At 43.3% G+C, this 14,046-nt stretch overlaps 1 protein-coding gene across 2 annotated transcripts in view; it reads right to left on the bottom strand.

Annotated features, from left to right (window-relative positions):
* The window catches only part of AFAP1 (actin filament associated protein 1), a 113,756-nt gene extending 100,513 nt beyond the window's left edge, over nt 1–13,243 (bottom strand). Inside the window, exon 1 of one of the 2 annotated variants that reach the window (XM_088163096.1) lies at nt 13,127–13,243. The gene's annotated coding sequence lies outside the window, so the exon portion shown is untranslated. The remainder of the gene's footprint in view (nt 1–13,126) is intronic. The other variant, XM_014895308.2, reaches the window with a different exon arrangement.
* Nucleotides 13,244–14,046: the final 803 nt, after the last annotated feature.

Below are 14,046 nucleotides of genomic sequence, written 5' to 3'. Positions count from 1 at the left end.
ACTTTGGCTTCCTCCTGTCACAGACTCATCATGGTCTTTTTCTCCATGCCTCAAAACTGGTGTGAAAAACGTAACAGATATGATGTATTTATGAAAGATTTCATCCCCCTGTCCTAAGAAAAGGGAGGATGGAAAGAAAGCACTTTGGGCTCATAGCTGACGCCCATCTATCAAGAACAGTGAACGTGACAGGCCACCACAAACACAATGAAAATGGTTTTAACAAATAGCATGCCTATTCCCTCAAGTCCCACAGATAAGCAGGGCTGGCACTGCACTCAGTGCCTTTGCTTTTCTTAACCTACCAACACCAGTTCAGCTGCAGCAATTTCGTTCCAGCCCCAGAATACACTGAATAATGCAGTTAAATATGCCTTTACTATCCCTCTGGATCCCACGACTGCTCTTCTACACCTGACTTAGATAAGCATCTTACTTCACAAATCTTATTACTATTTGCAGTCATTCATATCTTTAATCAAGTTGGCTGCCTTCTGTTTCACTTTGCCTTTGGTTGCACATGTCAAGTTGCATTCTGTCTTTGAAGGACAGTGATTGAAAGTAATTTCAAAGGAAATCCTCTACATAATTTCTACCCGTGGTCTTCTGATAAGAAAACAGACCCAAACAAGTTCCCAGCAGCAAGATTCTGTATTGAGGGACTGAAAATCTCCATGATGGAGCACCTTGGTCTCATTTCTTACAATGGGGACACTTGCTCACCATTTGTCTTCTAAAGCAATTTGTCAGGATACTGACCCTATCCAAAACTCATCACACATGAAAATTAACAACAGACACAGGTACTCAATCAAAGAGAAAGGCAAGGCTAAAAAATAGGATGGCAAAAGTCATACAGAGAGGATAGAGTACATTCAGACATGGATCCAAAAAATCTGAAGTGTGGAACAGACTGTTGCTTAAGAACAAGCAATAACTAATATGGCTGTTTTGGGGTGGGATATTTTCAAGTGAAGTGTGCAGACAAACCAGTTTAATGTTTTTCAAGTCCAGCAGATATATTGTCATCTTTGGACTTGCAGCTAGATTAAGGTCATTCTATGCTGCTAAGTGCTCTGTTTGAGTAGATGCTGACAGATGATCACTTGGTAAAGCAGCTATCAGTCACAATCAATACATCGTTCTAAATCTTCCCTTTAAAAGTTACTATTTCTAATCTGGAAAATTAAACCAATCTGACCTAACAAGTAAAAATCCTGTAATAACTGTATAGCAAAAGAGCAGTGACATATTGTTTATCCAGAATACACAGTTCTTGCTTTGAGAAATTCTGAAAATGGATGCATGTATGAAGCAAGTGGGAAAAAAACCCCTCTGGGAAGATAAAGAAGCTAGGGCAATAGGAAACTACCCAAATTAATCCACTTGCTAGTCTTAATAGACATTTTACAGTTGTTTTGCTAGCTAGCTTAATAATGCTATTTCTTCGCCCTCACACTGAGCAGATAGGATGCAGCCCTCTGATCCTTAATTTAGAAACCAAAATGTTTAATCATCCAGGACACAAAGTCTACCACTGTCAGAATCTGAATTTAGTGACATAATTCCATGGTGTGATCAGATAAAGAAAGGAAAATAATGGGATTTTCAAAAGCCCAGATTCTAGTAATCTTTGTTACTAGTAACAAGCTGGCAGACAAGCAGAATGTAAAACAAGATAATGGCAGCAGACAATGAAAATTCTCAATTCTCTCCACTCAAAGGACTCTCTGCTGGTGTTCAGTGTTTCCCAGCAGCCCTATTATTAGGGTCCCAAGGCCCTGATCTTTCTGGTATTAGTCAATGACAAAAATTCACTTGCCTACAGGCAGACAAAGAGTCATGGTAGACAAGAATGTTAATTCTTAAGCATAGGAAGGAAAAGGCATCACTTGGTTATAATGCCAAATTAAAAACTGAATAAAATTATGCAATTCTATTTGGTTTACTACAGTATAAATAATAATTCCATAAGAAAATGCACTTTACATGCAAAACCAGCAATCGATGAACATTTATTTTTTCCAGGTGACCTTCATTTATTCTGCACTTAACAGTTTGAAATGGCATTTTCCCTTTCTGCTTTGGACAACTTCCACTGGTGTATATGAAGTTTCCTCCTTACAAAAATCTCACCAGAAAGAAATTCTCACTTTAATAAAGAAACAGTGGCAAAAGGAATGAAATATTTTCCTAGGCAGACTTACTTCAGATGGTCCAACAACTACAATTTTGGAGAATTATGCCTCTAATAACGATTTCTCCAATCCAAGCAAAAAACCTTCTTGCCATGCCCTTTGTCTGCTTTTATGGCAACACTCATCACAAGGTGCAGTTGCTCAATATTACTTTTATATTACTGAACTACACAAAAATGCTCTTTATTACTGATTGTAACAAAACAACTCTGTGAAGTGCTATGTACACACAGAGCCTTGCCTCATTCTACCCCTCCTAGAGATGGTAAGAGCCCTCTGGAATTATACACATACTTTTTGTTGCTTCATTTCACTTTGTGCAGCTGGACCGAATAGGATTATTTTGGCATGGAATGAACTGATCCAGGATGGTCAGCTCTGACAGCTGACCCCACTGAAGGCAATCCTAGGGAAGTGCATGTACGTGTGGAGGGTCTCAGCACATCCCACACCAGAGAGAAAATCTGCACAGCTTTTCTCTGCTGGCTCACTGGGAGAAGGGCACAGTCTGTAATTTCAAGAGCAAACAGCAGAGCATGTAAGGAGTGTAAAACAGCAGGTGAGATGTTTGCTGCACACTGCTTGGCACAAGGGGCAGGTGAGGCAACCCCTGCAAACCCCAGTTCAAAGGTCTTAGGGATCTAAAACCTGGCATTATGTCAGAAAGGTTTCCAAGTAAAGTAGATAAAAACTTTTTTATCCCAGAATTTGGGAGTGTTCCTAAACTCACTAGCCCTGCAAGAGTTAAAAAGAAAGCTTAAAAACGAGGGGTGGCAACACAAATGAATGGAAAAGATACTAAAGGATTCTGCTTCTCTCCCTTCCTTGCACTTCAGTAGAGAAGATCGTGGGTTTGTATTGAAATCTCAGGAGTGCTGAGGCACTAGCAGGGCTGATGAGACAGGTGACCAGTGTACCAAAATCCTTACAACTTTATTCTGCATTTCTTTCAAGCATTCAGGCAGCCTGTCAGTTCTCCCCTTCACACCTTGAACATCTGCCATTTCCAGTTCCTACTGCTTGTCCAATTTCATGAAGTCATTAGATTTTAATGAGTTATTAACATATAAAGAGCTGCTCTAAGGTACTGAGTGCTTTATAAGTCACTGATGACAACTTGCTAGAAGGGCTGTGCTTCTTTTACTCTCTCTACATAACTCAAACTGTATTTTGAGCAAGGGCACATTCCTGCTGTGCTGTCTCCAGGCACCTTTGGTCCTGGCTGAGGATGGCCCATCCAGGTGATACCTCCTGGCCAAGAACTACTCTGCAATCACACCTTGGAAAGCAGCAACATTTCATGCATCTTTACTTGCACATTATTTACATGCAGTTCTTGCTCTGGGCTGTTCAGATCCTATCTCACAGAGGGAAACACTTAAACCTCAGTAGGAAACAGCCCCTCCCTACAGCAATGTGCAGGGAAAAGGCTGCACTCATTCACTAATACTGTTTCTAAGTTACCTCCCTGAAGCAAAAGAAGAACTTACCAAGTGTCAATGCAAAGACTGAGACTACTTAAAGCACACTCAAACCAAGCTAAGGTTTGATCCCTATTTGGCAGAGTACTTTTTCTTTATTTGGTTCTTCTTTAAAGCTGGCAGAAAACCCCAGAACAGCTGGGTTTTTTGTAAGAGCTGGTATGTCAGGAAACCTAGCCCAAATGACCCCAAGTCTTGAAGATGGATTTCACCCTTTGCTCCCATAAAGTACAATAAACTTCAAGGCAATCAGTTTGCACTTATATCCTGGAGCCTGTAGGTGTGCTGACCATAAACCAGACAGGAATCCCAAGTGCGGGGACAGCAGAACTAGTTCCATAATGCTTAAAAGATGTTATTGTGGTAGAAAAAAAAATTTTTGAAGGATTTAAAAAAGGGTTGAAGAAGTCTAGAAGTCCCCAAACATCATACCTCTTCAAGACAACTTTTGCTTTCCTTTAAATCTAATCAGTATTTTACTTGTTTCTTTGGGACAGTCAGTCAATTGGGCCTTCTACACACGTATCTACTTGCCCTTGGGCTGTAGAGAGAGCTACTGTTTACAGACGAGCCTTCACTACAATTTATTTTTTACACTCAGACCACTTTTAAAAGTTACATAGTTGGACTGTAAGCAAGAGGACAGAAAAATGGGAGATGTGAAAAAAAATAGGTCAAAGGGGGGACAGCTCTCAGCAAGATTTTCCACATATGCAAAAAGTAGACTCAGTGTTTTGCAAACAACAATAAAGAGGAAGATCCAAAGGCATGTGAAGGAAATTGCAGTGTTGAGAGGCTGTGAGGCTCAGTCATTGCAGAGACAGACAGGAACAGTAGTCAACTGGAGACTAATGGAAACTTGAGTCAGACTAGAATTAACTTTGCATTTTTGGGCCTTGTTAAATACAGTTTGCTCCCAATTAGCTCAGGGGTAATGTTCAGGATGTGGCTGTCACAAGGGGAAAGGTGTCTTGATGGCCACAAGCTGCAGGAGTAGAGGCTGGTGCATGCTGAGTTGCACTCAATCCCACTGCCCATGTCACTGACAAAAAGTCAAACAAGACTGGTCCCAAAACCAACCCCTGAGGAACAGCACTCGTCATTCATTTACTTAAAAGTCCAGTGCTCACATAAACACTTTTCTAGGCTCCAGGGAAAGAAGACCAAGAAGCTGAAAAAGCAAACCAAGGACAGCAGAAAGCCCTAGAGAAGATGAAAAGTTCACAAGCCACAGGAACAGACAAACTTTCCCAGAGAGGGAACAACTCTTCCTTTCCCCAGAGGACACTTGTTTTGTTTATCTGAGGTTCTTGGTGTGTGCTTTCAGCTGTCTGCATGTTTGGGGATTGTTTTCATTAATTTCTGAAGTGAGAGACTTAGATTTTTTGATTTGAGTTTGTTTTCTTAAGGTCTCCGACTGTTTTTTTTTTTCCTTTAAATGAAACCTAACTTGTTAAATATCGCCTTTTTCAGCAGAAATAGCTAACCCTGGAAATAGGATTGTTTTTGTAACCAGGTGGGGTCCCACCCATCTGCACTCAGCATTATTCATACTGGCCCTCATCCAGAATTTTCCCCAAGACTCTTCAGGGTGGATTTAATTCCTGTTAAGCTCAAAACAAAATGCTGTGGCCTGACCTAGCCCCTTGTCTCCTCTCAGCTCTCCTGGTTCTTCCTGCAGGACCCACCATGCACCCATCATTCCCCTTCCCTCTAAGGAGACTTGCAGCTTTTCATGGTCCTAATGACAAACACATGGTGCAGAGAAGAGGGATAAGGCAAGGAGAAGAGTTCTGTGTATTCTCAGAAGCTCTTCAGTGTGAATACTTTTTCCCCCTTCCAAGAGCCAGATCTTTTTATTTTCCAAAGGGTATTCTTTTGATAATGCTATGTATTAACAGAGCTGAGAATCACTGAGCTTCCTAACATTTTCAGGTCTTTACTTTCTTCAGTCTGATCTCTTACAGCCAGTGACAAATCCAGTATTTCACTCTATTCCCTAGCATGGACTGCATTACATGAATAAATCCCACTCTCCAAGGGGCAATTTTTTTCTGTTTGATCTATGCTAAGATGCAGCAGCAGAACAGCAGCAGAGTGGCCCCTCTTCAGCTCTCCACCACCACTGCCCAGTGACACTCAGCAAAACCCTGCTCCTAACCTCATCCCTCTGCCTTTTGCATTATCTCTCCTATTTTCAACTCCTGCCATTTTATTACTTCCTCATTACGGCCCACCTTGTTTTCAGGGCTGAAACCATGTTTTTTTGTTTGGTCTGACCCACAGCAGGCAGCCAGCTGCTTTGCTGCATCCTCATGAAGCAGGAGCCCCCAAACAATGACACAACACTCAGCATCTCACACCAATTCCTGCTGGCAGCTTTCCCCCTCCTCCTCCTCCTGCTGCTGAAATGGGACGCTTATGGCTTTGGACTTTTCAAACCTTTCTACCAAGTGTTTGTGCATCCAGCTGGAACCAGAAGATGGACAGCAGGCAGTAGAGTTTTGGGCAGGTTTGCCCCTCAGGTTTGCTGGTGTATGGGGCTGGGACTGAGCCCTGCAGCCACTGCCCTGCCAGCTGGGGCTGTAGAGCCTGTCAAACACAGCACACACCGAGGAAAAACACAAAAGTCATTATTTCCATAACCAGCTAGCCAGTTCACATGATTTCTTTTTTCCTGACAGAGTAGATAACCTTTTGCTAAATGTATGTCACATTTTATGTACATTTTCCTTGCACCTGCTACTGCTCATTTCATATGGCATTTCAGACTTTGCCCAGTTCTGGTACCAAGATAACTTCTGCCAAGAACTGGCTGGTTAAAAATCACAGAAATTACTGACCATACCCTGCTGTTGCCCATCAACATTAATAGTTTGAAACTCAAGGCCTTAATCTTTTACTCAAAAATATAACAGTGCATTTATTTATTTTTAGCAATTAACCATTTTTCTCAGAAAACCTGTGTGACAAAGGCAGCTCTAACATACCACCTACCCATATACACACTCTTGATTTATCTATCTACATCTACATATGTTGGAACCCAGAAGCCTGGGAGTTTTGAGCTTCCTGTGCTTTCTGACACTGACCCTCCAAAGAGCACTGCTCTTGAGGTTTGGCTTGAGGCCTTGGAGAAGGTGTCCAAATTTGAGTGACAGAGTTAGAATCACTGGTATGTCATTAGAAGTGTGTAATTTCACATGCTGAAGGGTTTTGAATTTGAGGTTTTAGGATATAGTAATAGGTATGGGGACAAGACGGAGGTTCTCAGGCGTTGTCTCTTTCTTCCTTCTTGTTCCTTCTTCATGATTTCAGGTAGTAGTTTTTGGATTGGATAGTTAGTACTGCGGTGCAGGTCACACGTGTTTGGTTATTAGGTCAAAATTATAAATAATATAGATATTAGTTCTTAATTAAATAGTTATAATGGTTTTTAAAGGCTAAGTAAATACACTTCCATTTTCACACTTTTAGCTTGATAGCTAGAAGTGTTGCAAAACTCTCTGTACTTTAGATAAGATTTAATCAACAACCAAGTCCAAACAAGAAATCCATCTCTTAAGCATTCAATCCTAACTCTGAGTAAAGGCAAAAGGAAAAAGCTAGCCAATTTCAAGATACATATTCATTTGTATAAATCACATATACACACAAACATACCACCATGAAGGCAGCTAGAATACACATACAGTAGCAATTGTGCCTGTCCCCACTGCTTCTTGCTCTCCCATCTACCTTTCTGCAAGGACTGTGCCTGCAAGCAAGTCAGGCACAAAGTGACAACTTGTCATATTGTCACTGTACTGAGCCCAGGAAAGGAAAGCAACGAAATTTTATTTATTGCAAATGTCAAGAAAAGGAGAGCAAAGGAATTTGAAAATGGCAGTGAACTTGGTGTAAGAATGAAAAAACGTAAGAATACAAAACGTTTTAAATTTTAGTAAAACTAAATAACCAGACCAAGGTCAACAGACCAACCAACCAAGCAGAAAACAAACCAGCCACTTACATGGTGTTAATAATGTTTTGCATGCTGAAAAGGGAAATGTTGCAGCTGATCAGCTGACCTTGACTGTCGCCTCTGGAAGAGACTTAGAGTAGCCTGCAAAGGCACACATGATCCCACCAAAAAAAACCAACCCAAAACCAAAACAAACCAAAACAAAACCTTAATCTGAGAAGGCTATGTTATTTCATATAAGAATCAGAGAAGACCAAAAATGCTTATTTATTCTATAACATTTACCTGTGTAGAAAACACCCGAATTAATCTAACTGCATGAATTCCTTTGTAAAAATAATGCCGAGGATTAGAATGGGCCTGAAGAACATGGCCTGAGAAAGGCTGAAGCTGCAATTGCTTGAGTGAGCTGCCAGTGCCATTGAAATGTATTGGAAGTCTCTTCCACTGCTTTACAATCATCATCTTTTATTAATCAGCCCAACAGCACACGGCAAAACCAGAAATCTGCCTACAAAGCTGGCACATATGGGAAAAGCTTGCTCCTGGTTGTTTTATTTTAAACAAACCCTACAGTAGCTCCCATTGTTTGTTTGTTTTTCCCCCCAGACTAGACAGCATGTGGCTTATGAGCCACACTGATAGATGTGATAAAGCTCCTGCCAGATCTGATTGATGACGGCACTAGGAAGTGCTGTGAAGGTCACAGTGTAATTCTCTCTTTGCAGCTGCTCCTGGCAAAAAATGGTAGAGGAAAATAAAATTTGGATGCGCTACTTGCTAATAACAGGGAAATTCTGTCCTTACCTTGCCTTCTCCTCTCTTGCAATTTCTAACAGAAATGCCATAAGCATGTGTAACCAATGAGAGACCAGATAAGTTTCAGAAAGATACTTAAACATCCTTTAACAGACCAAAAAACAAACAAACAAACAAACCCTAAAAACCTCTTCACAGCAACTGGCCAAATATTGAGCCTCTACACTCTGAAGACAGCACAGAGTAGTTTAGCATGAAAGCTGCATATGAAAGAGCTTTTACTATTTGTTCTTCTGCAAAACTGAGATAACATATCACAACATATTCCCTGTGAAGGAGTACTATCTCTGATAATGGGACTATATGAACTAAGCTCCCTTCCCAAAGTCTATTCATTCTAAATGAACAAGGCAAGCATGTTCACTAGAAGTGGCTACTAGCAAGCCAGAGCATCAGTCAGTCAAGTGGGACACCAAAATCCTCTTTTCCATAAACGTTGAGATGTGATGAGGACACTGATAGGAGACTTTGGGGAATTCACAAGCATGATATAATGACAGTCCCCTAATGAATAATATATATTCAGCATAACTCATAGCAATTACCTCACATACAGTGTTGTATTTCTTGGGGTAAGATGTTGTTATCTTTGAGACATCAGCTACATTACAGATTGAATTTGAAACCACTTGTGTACTTTTTTCTGGCACTCACTATTAATGGATGGAAATATTTTTATTCAGCATTTTGTACTCACAAAGATTTTGGCACAATAAGGCCATTACCAACATCTGTCTCAGAGAAAGATAGTCTTTATCACTCAGCTCAAAACTACATAATGGCAGAGAGATGTTGGCAGCAGAAATCCCCCAGATAGTCAAAAAAATCCTACCACTATGTCACCATAACAGAAATAATACACTGATTTTTTTTTTTTTCCTTTTTCGGTTTAGGAAAGAGATTTAGAAAAGGCAGGTCTATCAGTTTGTTCCTTTTACTGCCAAATATACACCATGAATTTCTTAAAATACCAATACATGTAAAGAGCAGTATCTATACAGATCTAACTGATTAAAAAAAATCCTCTTAGAGAAATACTCTAAGAGAGGTAACCACCAGCAGCTCATTTGGACATTGCTGTGTTAAGGGTGCTCAGCACCTTCAGCAGTCAAACCTTACTACACTAAGTCATGACTGACTTTTTGCTGGGATGGCAAAGGGGAAATTGATGGCAGTTCTGCCATTCTGGTTTTAATTTGTTGCCATTATCTCTGGAGAAAAAAGATTATGTCCCAAAAGACTGTCACCTGCTATGCGATATCTCCCACTGTATAAACCCAAGTAATATTCCTGCAATACTATTTATTACCATTACTCACAGCAGCATGTCTTTCATGACCTGGAGAGTCAAGAGCTCACTTCTGATCACAGAGTATCACAGAACAGTTTGGGGTCAGAGGGACCTTAAAGATCATCTAGTAGAGTAAGAGCAATTTAATCTACACATAGTGTTTTACAGCACTGATGCACTATGAAAGGCAGACTTTCCTGAGTGCATGGACAGCTCGGTGCAGTGGCACAGTCGTGCTGCTTTACCCCTGCACTCTGAGCTCAGGGACACCCCAGTGCCATTGCAGCTACGTGTCTTCCTACCTGCTCACACTGTGCTGACAGACTGTTCTCGGTATCACTTCATGCAGACACTCCCCAGAAAGACATCTGGTATGGCCTTGAAAACTTAAATTGCTCTAAGGTCAGCTTAGGTTGCTTCATAGAAGGAAAACTAATTCTTAAAACAAATTCCTCCTAGACAACCCTTATAGATGGAGGAGTACTTTAAAGATCTGGCTTTTTCAGTCCTTCACTAAAAGCTCAGAGTTCATAGTATCTGCAGTCCTCTGGCTGACTTCCACATTTCTATTAGTCTTGTTGGGTTTGACTATTAAGAATTCAACTGTGAGCCCTAAGAACACTTTACATTAGAAGTATATTAATCTGGAATAATACCTACTGAGTGTGTAACACAGTCACCTGCCCAGCCCAGACAGACAGTTTCTATACCAGATGAAACACTATTAAACACTAAACAAATGATGAGTCAGGGGAGTCAGAAACATACCAGTAGCTAGGTGTCATTCATATCTAAAACCAGTACAACTGCATAGCTGGAAGGGATGCATAATTTTTTTGAAAAATTGCCACAGTATGCTTTACTATGACTAACCCGTAATAACACAGAGAGACTAAACTGTGCAGGAGTTTGGAGGTGCAAGTCCTTGCATCCCACCCTCCCACCTCAGCAGATCTCCTGCCAATGAATATAAAGGACATCCTTCCTCCTCCTCCTCGACCCCTCCTAGGAAACAAAGAGCACAGCTTTGAACAAAGCAGTTTAACCAGGCAGGCTCCTGGATACCACACTCACACTGACTGACCTATCAGACAAAACTTTTGAAAATGGATGGAAATTAAATCGGTCGACTCCAGATAGCATCGACCAGCCCGGAACCTCTGGCTCTTTGTCCTGAGGCAATGTCACAAGAGAGATGGCAGCAAACAGCAGGGCAAGACAATTCCTGGTCTTACAGCAAGTTGTCTTTGAACCACTGAAAGGAATAGCACAATTAGTCACACGTGTACCAAATACAGACTGTTCCACTGAGACTTCAGTATTTGATTTTATGTCTCAGACAATATCTCTTCAACTCTGAGAGCTTTAGGAGAGGAAAAGGAAAATCATTCTTCACTAAGATTGTAGAATTTTTTAATAGCGTGAGTGGTTGATCTGTTGAAGTCTTGCATTTTACCCCCTCCTCGCTGGCACTGCTTCAATACTGCAATTTCAACCCCATAGACCTTCCAAATCCCTTCATCTAAAAATCCACCCAAGACACAGGAACACAACATAACACTTTTACTTTTGATGACAAATTCCCTAGGAAACACCAAACAGTACCACTTATCACCAAAGGCAGTATCTGCTCATTGTTCTGTTTGCCAGCTTGTGACTGCAATCACTGGCCGACACACAAAGAAAACTGTAGATCTTTCTTTTTCAAATCCATTTCAAATTCTTCTTAAACCCATGTGGTGCCCTATAGCCCCAGAAAGACAGGATGCTCTCTCTGGCTCTAATGTAGAATTTGCTCTTCTTTTACACCAGTTCTAAAAGGAAAAATGGTTTGTTCAAAGCAAGAAAGTAATTGTGCAGTTCTTCCCATGGAAACCACCAGGAGGCATAAGGGATGATGGAAGGCCACCAAGTGCCCATATAGGAGAGCACTGGTGGATAGATCCATCTGGCTGCCAAGCTGTTCCCTTGTGCCCCTGCACTGACCATTCTCAGAAAGGCACACAAAAAGGTTCATAATACTATTATTTCCATGAACGAAAAGAGTGGCCCTGTAACACCTGGAGGAAACAGTAGCAGAGCACCTACAAGGGCAAGACACTAGCTATGGAATAATCATTAATTGTTACAGATACCACTGAGAATTGAATCAAGCCGTGCCATGACATTTTTTTCCCTATGGAACAAAACAAAGAGCTGCACAAAGAACAGCAGAATCTGTCGTCTTAAGAAGCCCTGGACTGAAGCACATTATTTAATTGGATCTCTCTGGCTTTGAGATTTATCATTTCATAGCTGGATCTCAGCCACAAACTTCAGTAATACAATAAACAGAACAGGCACAGGCACACCAAGTGTTTGCATCAAACTGATCATAAAAGATCCAAAGGGGCGATAAGCTAAACACTTCTGTTTCTCACATGAGCCTTGTCTTGCCTTTCAGAGTGTGCATTTACTCACCTGCACTGTCCTTTAAGGCAGGTGAATGCCTGGGTTGCCGAGGGATGCCTGTCTGAATCCACTCACCTCCTGCCACTCCAGAGCGCTCAGGTTATGGAGCGACTCCTGCTTTTGGCTCTTTTGCCGCCCATTATTTTCCTACCGCCTAAATCTTTGGCAAGTTTCCTCGAACCCCTCTACACAAGACACATACCGCGCGTAGAACCGACAAACTCGAGTTTCCAAAAAACCTCTCAGTGGAAGAAATCGAACCACGTCGCTGTGACCTGTTCCCCCCAGCCTCCAATGGCAGGCTGCTCCTCAGCCCGAGCCTCCGTTCCACAGGAAATCTACGAGCGGCTCGGCCCGGGAAGCCAAGGCATGGATCTGGAAAGATGGTTCTGCTCGCCTTTGCCCTGACTCCAGGACTGTAACATGATGCAATCTCTCGGCTATGATGAAACAGGATCAAATGGCCAAGCCTGCAGGGAGACCACCTCTGCCCACCCCAAAAGGCAGAGAATAAGGGAGCTCGCAGCGGTACAAAGCAGCAGCGCGGCTGCCTGGCCGGTGCCTTTCCCGGGAAGGGATGCGAGTTTCGGGATGGCGGACTGAGTCCCGCAGGATCTCAGCCGGGTTCCTGCCCTTCCAAAGCCCGGGCGGCCGCCCGACAACCGGGTTCCCTCCCAGCTCTTTCCATGTGCTGCTCCCGGCCAAGAAAACGAGCGAGACTTCTTTTTTTTTTTTTCCCCTCCAGTAAGCCCACAGCTTTCCTAGCACGGGGCTGCCTGGAGCAGCAGCGAAGCAGCAGTGAAATAGCCCATTTCTGCATCCAACCCTTCCCTTTCCTCCTATGCTCCCTCTCGGCCCGCGGAGCTGGGCAGGGATGCTGCCCGGGCCGGGCGGGGAGCGAGCGGGGCCGGAGCCCTCTTACCTTCGCGGCCGTCCTGCGGCGGCTGCCGGCACAAAGCGGCCGAGCGCGGCTCCTCCCGCGGCTCCCCCCGCAGCCCCGCTCTGCCGCGGAGCGCAGCCAGCGCCGCGCCGGGAGGGGACGGCGGGGAGGGGACAACGGGGAGGGACCAGCCGGGCGGGAGGGGAGCAGCCCTCCGCTCCCACCGCCCCCGGGCCCGCCCCGCGGGGAGGGGACAGCGCCGAGGCGGAGCCAGCGGAACAAAGGCGGGGAGGGCTGGCGGAGCCCCCGGTGCGGGGCAGGATGGGGCAGGTGTGCGCGGCAGCCCGCGGGCGGCGGCAGGTGAGCCGACGCGCTCCTTGCTCTGGGCTTCTTGCCCCAGATTAAAGAAAAGCCTCCCTGGAGTCGGAGGCTTGTTCCCCTAGTGAACGCTGGAATGATGCGATATTACAGCGGGAGCCTCAGTGCAGCCCGTGCTCTCCCAGTCTTGCCCAGGAGATGCTGTAACCTGGGCACTGAGCAGTGGAGGAATAACGTGGCATAATGAGCATGTCTGCATTTGTCTGAAATTTAGCTTCTTTTGTTGAAATTGCGTAAGATAAGGCACAAACCCAACACGGATTAACGCCTGGTTCCATCATCTTAGTTTAGCTTGATACGAGGCAGATCTAAATCAAGATGAGACTAAGGTTTATATTGATTAAACCTGCAGACTTCAGTTTGTAACAAAATTGCTGAACCAGGGCAAGCTGCATAGGGGCAACCTGGGTAAACGTGTTCCAACTTTGAGAAATTCATTCATTTTCCTCCCTGTCCATACAAAAAAACCTGGAAATATGAGGTCACAGAAGAATGCCACTAAAGGAAGAATATTAGTTAAAGCAACTTTGTCTTTAGTCCAGCTGGGAGTCAGAACTCCTTTAACTTCAGCTCTAACAGTTGGA

The sequence above is a fragment of the Sturnus vulgaris genome, chromosome 4 (genome assembly GCF_052056855.1).
Source record: "Sturnus vulgaris isolate bStuVul1 chromosome 4, bStuVul1.hap1, whole genome shotgun sequence".
NCBI lineage: Eukaryota > Metazoa > Chordata > Aves > Passeriformes > Sturnidae > Sturnus > Sturnus vulgaris.
Note: the sequence above shows the minus strand (reverse complement) of the source record. Positions and strands in the feature narration are given on the sequence as shown.